The sequence below is a fragment of the Dermacentor silvarum genome, chromosome 4 (assembly GCF_013339745.2).
Source record: "Dermacentor silvarum isolate Dsil-2018 chromosome 4, BIME_Dsil_1.4, whole genome shotgun sequence".
Lineage (NCBI taxonomy): Eukaryota > Metazoa > Arthropoda > Arachnida > Ixodida > Ixodidae > Dermacentor > Dermacentor silvarum.
In genome coordinates, this window is record NC_051157.2 from 148,911,187 (window position 1) to 148,923,569 (window position 12,383).

Consider the following 12,383-nt stretch of genomic DNA (forward strand, 5'->3'; position numbering starts at 1 on the left):
CGCTTATATAAGATCTGTAGTGGTTGTTCCGAGACTTTCGTTGCTTCGGCTGTATGCGACACACTGTGGTACTCTCTTCTGTGGTAATACACCTGCCCTGCAAGACCCTGCTGTAGCAAAAATAGGGGAATAAAGTGTATTCCTGCAAGCGTACTTCCCTCATTACCGCTACTTCTTCAAACGCACGCTGGTCGTTATTAAGAACAGTAGATAACCAACTGCTGGGAAAGTGGCGCCCTATAGGAGACTCGTGGTTTTGGTGTCATTGGCGAGCAATTCGAGAAACACGCATACAGAAGGCTGAGGTACGGTGTACACTTCCGATATGCACGATTCAAGTGTCCTGCTTTGTAGAATCAGATTAAAGGTGCTCACAAAGTTATTTGTTGTCTTCAGTGCGGCAGATTTAATGCGCCAGAATACACGCTATAAATGCAGATGACACGCATTGTCTGGTTCTACGGTATGCAAGCACTTGCCGCTGCTCCGAGGGGCAGCATGGTCTCAAGGGTAGAGTGACTCGAGGACCTAAGGTACCGGCGTGGGCCTGAAGGGGATCCCGGCAGGGAAGAGAGAATACAGAGCAACTGAACTTTTACTGCATCGCTTAACACCAAACGTGGATGCATGAGCTGGTCTCTTGTGGCCGCTTTAGCGCTAGGAGGAGGAGAAGGGTGAAAGAAAATTGCAAGTTCAGACATTTTCAAACACCCTACATGCCGTCCCCAGAAGAAGGCAAACGGGCAACGAAGAAAACACTGCACTAGGGCTACATGTTGTCACGTGCCCGGAGCTCAGTGAGAAAGCACCTTCTCGGTATCTGTACTCGGGTGTCCAGTGGGAAAGCCGAACCTGGCGGAGCGTTTACCGGTTGCGGGCCGTAGGGTGTTAGTAACAGCTTCTATAGACAAAAGTTATGAACCGCTGTCCTGAGAAATATTTAGTAAAAAAAAAACTGCCACAGAACCCATCTCACGATGACGTATATGATATCAATATAGCGACAACGTATTGCCACCATCGAAACGAGGTATGTACGAGGCGCGTAGTGCAGCGGGACTCCTCTTTCGCGCTTCGGATGGATGGATGTGAGCGTCCCCTTTGAAACGGGGTGGTAGATTGCGCCACCAAGCTCTTGTTGTTATTTTGCCTAATGCCCTACGTATCCTTAAAAAAAAAAAACAAAAAAGAAAAAACACAGAATTCTCAGCGTCAAACTTACTGAACCACTATTGGGAACTTCGTTTTTGTACGCCTCCGCTGTTTGTGGTATCCCTACTTTCTGCCACCAAACTTTCAATCGCCTCTTACTAATCTTTATTGTGGACATGTTTACTTTCCCCCGGCTATCGCTGAACCCAAGGGCTTCAAGGAGGCCAGAGGATCCTAAACCGACCGCTGCATGGGCAGATATATTCACATTCCAATAAATCATGTTCGATCATTTCTATAGCTTTAAAGCAGCAAGCACATACTTCTTCCTTGTACCTCGCTTCATAAGTATGCGTCCTAAGGCATCCTGATCTCGCTTCAAAAAGTAAAGAGCTTCCCTTTGAGTTATTATAAAATGTTTTTCTTGATTTCATTTTTTCCTCTTAGGTAGTTACACATAGCAGATTTATTTTCCATTGCCGCCACCCATGAGATTGTCTCAGCCTCTCCAACTTTGCGTTTGACGTTCCTTGTTGTCACATGTTACTTACTATACTAGTGGCATACTTTCTAGCTTCCTAGTTCTTTGCCCCCATTGTGAGTCAGTGTTTTTCCTGTACAAATTTCTGAACACATCCCGCAACTCATTCGCTTTCTTCCATATTCCCGAGTCGTTCTTCAAATCAATTTCACTCTGAGCTTCCCTCACTTCAAAACTTGTCCAGCCCATAACACGCTGCACAGCTTATTTGTTGTCTTCCCGTAAGCGCCCGATGGGAGGCGTCCCGCTGACCTTGGGTTGCCATCGAGTCCTGATTGTACCCCTGACTTCAAGCAAACAACCGCATTTCCAAATGTAAGTCCTGGAACCATTACACCTTTTCACATACCCCGGAGCACCTCATACCTATTGTATATCCCCATAGCGCCCCGTGTTTCATTATGGCCGCATTTCTCTTCCCCCTTTGCTGTAACTGTTCTTTCCTGTGTTTTCATCTATCTATTGCCTTCCTGTGTCCATATTACCAAGATATTTGCATTTTTTTATCCGAGGTATTTCCTGGCCCTGTATTGACACTGCCTGTTCTTTGTTCTCAATGAATACCACTAAACGCGATTTCTTAGCGCTAAATTTCAATCCTGAATTCTCACCTTGCTGTCCACAGATATTAGCCAGACGTTAACACAATGTCGTCCGAATATGGAAGCCGCTGCTGTACTATTGTGCCCGCCTGTTTGTAGAGAGATTAAACCCGATATTGCTTTGCTCTAGCGCCCTTTCCATCCTTACCATGTACATCATAAACAGCAACGGGGATAAAGGGCCCCCCTTTCTCAGTCCCTTGGTGATATCCACTTTCTCCTCGATCCTCATCCCTTCCCATTCAACACAAACTGTATTTTCAAGGTAATCTCCCTCAAAAGCTGTATACAGTCGCTGCCCAAGCCTCCCTTTTCCAGAATATCCCACAAAATGTTGCAGTCTACGTTGTCATACGCTCCGGTAATGTCTAGAAAAGCCACATACATATAACGGTGTGCTTTCTTCTCTGGATATTTCAATACACTGAGTAAGAACAAATAAGTTATCCAGACGCCTACTGATTCTCAAGCTATTCTGACGTTCTCCCAATATGCCATTATTCTCTGCCCATTCTTGCAGTTTTAATCTAATCGGCTGCTGTGCTAACCAGTGTATTCATCTTGTAAGTGCAGCGCACACACGAGAAACGAGGACAAAAAGGTGAAAGTGACAGACAGGCGCTGTCACTTTCACTTTCACCTTTTTGTCCTCGTTTCTCGTGTGCGCGCTGCAGTTACAAGATCAATAGATACCAACTCGCCCAACTTTCAGTACTTTTGCTAACCAGTGTATTACCGATGTAATAGTCAACGGTCTGTATGAATGAATTCCATCTTTTTTTCCCTACCTTAATAAATTAAATTAATTATACTTTGTCTCCAACTGTCTGGTCGTCGTCTATCTTGTATAAGCTTTTTTCTACTGCTTCCAACAGAGCTTCATTACTTTTTTGGTCCTATTTCATTAATCAGCCTAATGGGAATCTCGTCTTACCCTGTTTCTGTGTGCTTTGGAATTTTCTCTTTGGCTTTCTTCTATTTGAAATTTCTCAGCACCACCTCCTTTTCCATCTGGTTCTCGTTTATGTTCTTTTTTTTTTTCAAAAACCACCTCGTTATTGTCTTGGAATGATTCGGCTGTTATTTTTCAGGTGAAATTTAATGCCGCGTCCCCTTTCAGTTTGCTTCCATCTTTGTCTAGGATATGTTGTATTGTTCCAGACTTCCTGCCGAATAAACTTACGTGGTTCCAAAATATCCTAAGTGCGGCCTTCTTTTTCTCACGTATTTCTGACAACCAACGTTCACTTTCACCTCTCATCTTTGCATAAACCAACATTTGAAACATGAATTTTTTCTCCTGGTATGTTTCCCTTTCTCTGTCTACTTCAACTTGCGGCAACTGCGCCTTTTTGCCGGCCTGCGCTCTCGTGGTGCTTTCTGTCGTTCGTTCATCGATCGCTTCCTCTATTTACCTGTTCCACCAGCTTCTCAGTTTCCTTGTCTCTTTCCAACAAATGCGTTGCTTCTTTTTCCTTATGTCTCTCGTCATTACACTTAGAAGCTCACTATATTCCCACTCCTTGCTTGGCCAACTGCCAAGTTCTTTCTCGACTCTTTGTGACTATATTTTTCAAGCGAAGCTTGCATTGGCTCACAAGTTTCGGTGGCGTTATAGTCAAGCAAAAACTCACGTGTGGCGCATACCCGCATGCATATGCGGGTATGCATATGCAATGCAGCCATGCATATGCACATGCAGCCAGGGACAAGAAAGAAGTAAGGAAAGAAGGAAAGCAGGTGCGGGGAAAGCTGCGGCGGCGCCGGATCACGTGACACGCGCGAGTAATCAGGGTCTTTTCGTGTGTCACGGGGGGGGGGGGGGGGGGGAGGAAAGGGGGTTGGCGCGGCTCCGCCGGGCTTCCCTCGCCTCAGATCAGTTTCGGCGCCCCGATGGGAAGGCACGTGCGTGGTGCGTTCCTCCGAGGAGCAGGCTGCGTTTTAGCAATGGCGCCGCGAATGCGCTCAGGAAAGGGCTCGTGGTCGACGTGCCGATTCTAGTGTGAGGGCTTCCAAAGCCCAGGCGAAAGGTCAGTGAAGAGCCGCGGACCCCGAGTTGCGGGAGCGCTACGTTGAGGCCAAACGTCAGCGTTGTCTTGCCCTCCAACCCGAGAACGGTGGCGCAGGTCTCGACAACGCTAGCACAACTTCCCCGGCGCGACGGCCAGGTTTCACCGTGAGTTACTCAAGCAGAACTTCGGAGCCAGCTGCAGTGCGTGTGACCGGTTGTGGTTCGAGCACAACGTGATACTCGTCAGTGCAATTCGTTCCGTGGAACACCAAAGAAACACACGACAAGCTTCGCTTACTCCCGTTTCCTCGACAGGGGAGGGGCTACTTTATTTTTTATTTCGTTCTTCTAATTTGGACGGTCATTCATCGCTTCTTGCTCTCTTCCGCAACTACATATCCCATTTCAAAAATGATGCGTTTATGGTAACTCCCTATGTTGCTATACCCTTCCTCGTCCATGACCATTTCTCTCAACTTATAACTTCCTTCTGTCATTAGACAGTAATAAATGGTCGATTGCCTATTTCCGACTTCCCACGTGATCTGGCCATCACACTTATTCCCGTTGTTTTCAGTATAACCATCTAGATCCTGTATGTGGGCATTTATGTCACCTAACAGGATAATTTCGGCATCATTCTCAAAACCGTAATATGAGCACTTAGGCATTCCACTAACTCTTGACTCTTTGCAATTTTTTCCCATCCCCAAATATGTTACGCCCAGCCAAGTTTTCTTTCGACTCAATGTTCCTGATAACCAAAGATGCTCTTGACACCTTGAATTTACTCTTACCCATTTGGCTCCCCGATATATAAGAATCCCGACTCCCCCTCCCTTTTTGGTTTAGTTCTGTAGCACCCTCCCCAAACATATTTCTCAATCGCTGGTGGCTCTTCAGAGTCTCTAAGGTGCATTTCTGTAACCACATAAAGACCATTTGTTCCCTATTTAACTGCTTCTCAATCTTTACCTACTTGTCCTTTCTTCTAGCGCCCTGTATGTTTACGTAGCCTATTGCACGGCGAGCTCTCTTTCTTTTCATTCTTTTTATGTTATTCACGGTAATGTTAGTCTGAGGTTCCGCTAGGGGACCTTCTCCTTTATAACTACCTACCCTGGCCTCCCGAGTACCCGTGGGTCCCCCAAAAATGCAACAGCATGACCAGCAAGTTGCCAACCCACTTCTCGTCCAAGCGTGTGATTGAAGTGGATCCCATCTCGTTGAAAACCACCATACCTTCTCACTTCCCTGTTCACTTCTACAACCTCGAAACCTTTCACTCGGCTGTTTCTCGTAGACCAAGCCTCATTAGCGGCCGCAACCGCTTCTTGTACATTACTGTCGCGTAAAGGTACCTCCGGCGTCGTGCATACCACAATATGCCCCCGGGGGAACATCTCACAGAAGTCTACCCCCTTCGCCAAACGCTGGGCTAGTCGTGCCCTTTTTCTGTTTAGCAGATAATTTAGCCCACCCGCTTCTGCTACAAGGTTGTGTCCGTGTGCATTTCCGCTATCTTTTCTGTTGCTCGCTCTATGACAGAGCCACATGTCCGCTTTGGAAACGTTCCTACCGCGACTCTTTTGTCGTCTTTCACTCTCTCCACAACTGCCCCTGAGCACCTAATTAGATTTGAGTCGCCGGCGATTAGCACCTTTTCTCCTACTGCCGAGGCCTCTTGGATTTGACACAGGGCGCTGACCGCTTTGTTCCTCCTTTCCCTTTGTGGTAGCTTCAAGGCAGATGAGCCTCTTTCCAGCTGCCCCAACAGCACGTTCTATGCGTTCCACGAATTCCACGCGCATTGTAGTCATTCCCGGTCCAGCCACGCCGGGAGACGGCGTTCCTTTCTCACTACCATTTTCTTTCATGATGGCAGCCCTGTTAAGTTTTATCCTCGGCTGCTAGAAGCCATTTTATACTGCCTTCAGTGCATATTGCTCCATGTTCAGCTCATTTTTTAGCTCTGCAATACTTTTCACAAGCTCACCCTGGACATCCTCCATTTTCTTTCGTCAAGCATCGACATCATAGTGTCTGTCGATCAACTCAATTTCCTTTCTATTCTCATCCTTCCCATCGTCTACCTTGAGGAACCCCCTGTACGTTGCACGCTTTACCGTCTTTCTTGCCATATGTTTCACTTAGCTTTCTCTAATGCTAACACCGAACCTTTCAAAGAACATACCTACAAGCAAAGTCCAATACACATAAAACCTAAATCCTTAAAATACCACAAATTATTTATCAGCACTGTTTTAAAAGCAATAAATGCTGCACAGACTAAACGTATGACATATGTTCACACATGTTCACACACGTGGCCACGCTCTGACTGTCCTACCAAAGCAATATTCGCGATACAAATACTGAGAAGCAACGGTTTAACCGACGCTTTTATGGCAAAAGCATGAGCTAGCGCACCAAAGATGAAGATCCGAAGCAATGGTGATGGTTACGTACAGATGAGGAGGATGACGTCCATAATATCAATGCCCACACTAATTTCCCCCGTGGACGGAAGTGGCCAGCCTAGCCGCAAATTAAGCTAGTGTAGAGCTATGATGTAACGGCTTGAGGCTGAAAACATGAACAATTTCTGTCCCGCGGCATCGATGGTCAGTCGGTGTATCAACAGGTGCAATGCGGTAGTTCACTGGTGAGGTCTGTTCTATGACTTTGTAGGGGCCGATGTAATGAGATTGAAGCTTTTCACATTAACCAGGCATTCGTACTGGGGTCCAAAGCAGTACATCGTCGCCAGGGTGGTAGAAAACGGCACAGAGAGCGGCATCATAACAACTCTTGCGGTCTTCTTGGCTCGCCTCGGTGTTTTATGCAAGCACGGTGGCGACATTGGGCAAGATGAGACACAAACCAGTCGCGAATTAATGATGAAGTGTTGAGAGGACCAGAAAAGAAAGAAACGTCGAGGGCAGAGGTTGGATGCCGGCCATACACCAAGAAAAATGGAAAGTAAGTCATGCATTGGTTCGCTGGACAGTGGCAAATTGTAGGCAAATGTTATAAAGGGGAAAATGGCATCCCAGTTACGATGGTCAGGTTGGGATTACATGGACACCACATCACTGAGCGTGCGATGAAATCGCTCTGTCAGATTATTGGTTTGAGGGGTGGTAGCCGGAGGTTGTCTTGTGCACGGTGTTGCAACCTCGGAGAACCTCATCAACCGTGTCTGAGAGAAATGCACGCGGTCGCTCAAAAGGACGCGAGGGGTTCCATGGTGTAAGTAAATAGCTTGCAGGAAGAAGGCAGCTACTTCTGAAGCAGTCCCTGAGCTGATAGAGGTAGTTTTCACGTACTACGTCAAGTGATCCACAGCAATGACTATCCATCGATTGCAGTCTACAGTGGCTGGGAGAGTGCCGTGAAGGTCAGTGCCGATGACAGCGAAGGGTTCTGCTCAACAAAGTAGTTGCAGCGTCCCGACGAGTGCAGTGGTAGGTCGCTTGCGGCGTTGGCAAAGAGTGCATGAGGCGACATATCGAGCTACACTGGTTGAAAGACCTGGGCAGAAGAATCGGCTGCGTATTCGCTCACGGGTATTGTGGTAACCCAAGTAGCCAGACGTCGGGTCGCCGTGAGAAGCCTGGAGAACTTCAGCACAGAGAGAGCGAGGCACAACATGAACCCATCGATGGCCCTCCAGGTGAAAAATGTAGCGGTAGAGAACATTGTCTTCTAATTTGAAGAGTTTCAGCTGTCTTCGAAGCCTGGTGTTAGGTGGGATTGAAACACCAATGAGGCGATCAATGGTGTCGTGGCTATAAGTATCAGTGCGTTGGTTGGTGGAAAACAAAGAAGGGCGGCTGGATGGAAACTGGGTCAGAAAAGCAATTGATATGTAAAACTGAAGACGCAACGTCCGCGCTGCCATTGACAAGGTGATAACGTGATCGAAAGATGGTGGTAGTGGGCAGCGGGAAAGTGCGTCGGCGTCTTGGTGCTTCCTTCCGGACTTATAAACGACGTCGAAATCATATGCTTGTAATCTGAGGATCCAGCGGCCAAGGCATCCTGAGGAGTTTTTGATTGTTGACAACCAACATAAGGCATGATGATCGGTAACGACAGTGAAATGCCGACTGTGGTTATATGGGCGAAAATTTCTGCACGGACCATACAACAGCCAGGCACTCTTGTTCGGTGATGGTGTAGTTCCTTTCCGCGGAAGTCAAAACACGGCTTACATATGCGACTACTTTCTCGCAACAAGCACAGTCGCGCTGCAGCAGCACTGCGCCAATTCCTTGGCCGCTAGCGTCAGTGTGCAGTAGAGCAGGTGCATTACCATCAGAATGACAAAGGACAGGTGGGGCGGTCAAGGCGCGCTTAAGTTCCTGAAAAGCGGCTTCGCATGCAATTCAGCATGGATCACGTGGAAACGTGAGAAGATCTCTTTACTCTTGGCGAAAAAGTTTGAAGGTTCATCGGTGCGCCCTCTTTTCAAAAGAGAGCGATCAGGCAGCTTTAGGAATGAGCTTAAAGCCATAATTGTATTTAATTTTCGGCAGCTGTGCCAGCCACCCACCACGGAGCCCAACAAGGGGACGCGGCAAGATTCTGTATACATGAAACCCGCCCGCGCCAGCAGAACACAGCCACTATAACCCAATCTGTATAATGAAGGTTGGTTATCGCACACAAGGTTAACCCTCGCTGCCCAAAAGATCAGAAGTAAATAGAAGAGAGAAGAAGACAGACTGACAGGATAGATTGAAAGTGAGAGAGAAAGACGAAGATTTAAGTGGAGGACAGGAACAAGCAACTGCCAATTTCCCCTGGGTGGGTAAGACCAGGGGTGCCATTTATGTCAAGCAGAGGCCGAAGAGGTGTGTTGCCTCTGCCGGGGGCCTTAAAGGTCCAAACACCCGGCATCAGCTCAACCCCCAGGATCCCCCTTTCCCCAGACACGGCTCGGCCGCGCACATCTACACGCAGGAGGGTCCTACCCTCATGTGCTCGGGTACTTGGTGTCGCAACTTGCCAAACGCCTGCTGAAGCACGGTTGCACATGCTGAAAGATGTAACACGAGAGGGTACTCTAACTATCCTGCAATACCAAATGTATACCCGAAACACATATGTGCACACGAAAAAAAAAGCGTAATAGTGGATAGCCTTGCCGCTTCCACCTGCTATTTAAAGGGGTTCTGAACCACCCCTTGGGCTTGGTGAAATAACATAGTCCGCGGGTAGCATACGCTGCTAGCTGTGAACATCTCAGCCAAGTTTTGATGTCGTACGCGGTGTGTAAGTTCGCAAGCGGAGCGCGAAGTCACCTTTCTCTCAAACGCTCTTTTCAACAGAAGCCATGATCCTTACTTTTTTCTTGATGCTTTATTTTGTAATAAAGCGCATTCCCATACACGGCTGCTATTGGTCGCTGCAGTTGGCTACACCACGGCCGCCGCGGGGTGCCACCACGAGTCTACTGGCTATCGAACTGCAGCTCACAGCGGAGGCCGTGTTTGATTGCCAATAACTCCACTTCTGCTGAATGTATTGATGCTCTTTTTGCGGCAAAGTATTCCTGGAATAGCCTATTTTCACTTCAAATGCCTTTCTCCACTTTGATAAAAAGTGGTTCAGGGCGACTTTAAAGGCTCAAAAAATAAACACAGCAAACCTTAAAATAGAAGCGAGCTCAAAGCATGCACAAAAAAAAACTTGTTTTTGTTGCCGCCACACAGTCCTGGAAAAAATCATCCATCCGCCACGAACAGCAACTGCCAAACTCCACAAGAACACAGGGCGCCATGTAGCACCGCTCCCGCGAAACATGCATGCGGCCTCCGAAAGGCATGGCATGCTGGTTCGTGGGAACACTGAGAAACATGCCATGCCGCAACCGCGCTCCTCTCTTGTGCTTCTTTCTCGACATGCTGCGCCATCTACTGGCATTGCCGCAAAGTCCGGGCATGGCCTCCGAGACGAGAAGCGTGGCCTGCCGGTGCCTGCGAACACTAAGAGTTGTTCCCTCGCATGCCGCACGCTCAGTAGCCCATCCTTAGCAGCCCAAGTTGGTGAGAGGCTCATTGAAGAGCGGCACATACCTAGGGCATTCATGGCGCAGCTCGGCAGAGGAAAAAATGTAAGGGATCTTTTGCATCATTGTAGAATGGCACCTTCCTAGTGTGACACACCTAGTTAGCCAAGTTGGCGTCAAAGACGTTCACTTGAAGAGCGGCACACACCTACTGACACATACCCAGTAACCCAAGTCGGCATCAAAGATGCTCACTGGAGACCTGCGTAGACAGAGTGGCACATACCCAGTACTCCAAGTCGGCACCTATAGCGATGCCACTATAGTGCCGAATTCTAATGAATACCGTATTTACTCAAATCTAACGCGCACTTTTAACACGACCCTACATCTGCGTTACCATCTACAGTGATCCATGTCGGCATGAAAAAGGCTCGTTGAAGAGCGACACGTATCAACACATTGCCAATGACTAATGGTTGGTTCCGAACCCTGTTACCTCAGTACAGCAGCCCAATGTGCAAACCATTCCACCACTCACTACCTTATGACCCAGGTAGGCGGAAAAACAAATAAAAACAAACATAGATAGCTACATAGAGTGAAACATACATACGCAGCCTCAGAAATTATGTGAAGTACCCAAAGAATGCGAACGCATTAAAAAATGTCACAGTTTCGCCCTAAGGGCGAAGCAATGAATGCGATAGCAACACAGCAATGTCATACGAAGTAAGGTGAGCGGCTTTGGTAGCAATATGAATTGTAGTAAACATGAGCTGATTAAGTAAGCAGGTGTGCTGCGGCGTAAGTAGACCGACATGAAGAGAGACTCGATGACCACGAGAAGGCGCGTGTGAAACGGTGGTGTTGATGAGAAGCGCTTCCCGTGGGCAGCGCGCGTGCGAAGGGACACACCTGTAGCGCTGCACTGCCGATCCGGGCAGCATTACATGTGTAGCGTGCGTTGGAAAATGTGACCCGACTATTACTAACTGAATGAACAAGCGTGGTGTGAGCACGCACAAACAAACATGAAGAGATCACACTGAATGACTGCAGACGACTGTCAAAACGCTGGCAGCAAGCATACGCCGCTGCGGGCGAAGGTACGTGCGGTCTATCGCTGCAACAGAAACGGAGCCGCGAATGCACGGCGCTTAAAGGTCAGAGCCGTGTGGAGATAAGAGACGGTGCGGCGAGCGACGAGCGCGGTTGTTGGCAGAAGAAAAGTGCGCCCCCCCCCCCCCCCCGCTTCCTCCGGCACTGGCTTCCCGCTTCCTTGCTTGCGCGTGGGAGAGATAAGAGACCGTGCGGTCGAGCGACGAGCGCGGTTGTTGGCACAGTAGAAGTGCCCCCCCCCTCCGGCTCCCTCCGGCGCTGGCTTCCCGCTTCGTTGCTTGCGCGTGGGGGATTGAGTGCGTTCGCTCTCCGTGATAGCGCGCGTCCCAGCACGCTTGCGCTCGGGCATACGGCGCGCGGTGAAGATTTTATCTATACGGAACCTCACGGCGACGGCGACGGCAACGACGACGGCGACGGCGACGCCGACGGCAGAAATCCGGTTGAAGTGTCCATATAATTGCTATCGCAATAAAAATCATGGCAGAACCCATCTCACAATGACTGTTGATGGTTATGCAATTAGCATTCAAGCTATGTAGCAACACACCATATTTTTCAAGCCACGTTTATTCACCATTTGTACTGGTCATTTTGAGCCGTTGCTTCGGCTATATGTGGCATACTTCACTACAGTCTCACTTAGCTATGGCACTTGCTGGCCAACGTCGCCCATCAGCACGGTGGGATGACGACTGTAGGTTGCCGTCGCAGTGACAACGATGCAATTACCAAGGAATGACAAAGGCGGTATGACAATAACGGCATAATGACAATGAGATGACGATTCTGAAATTATGATGGTATAACGACAGCTTGACGACATGGGCACAATGGGATGATGACATCATTACAACCAACGGATGACAAAGCTGGCATGACGATGGCATAACAGCAAAGGGATGGCATTACTCAGGTGATAATGACGGTAAAACGACA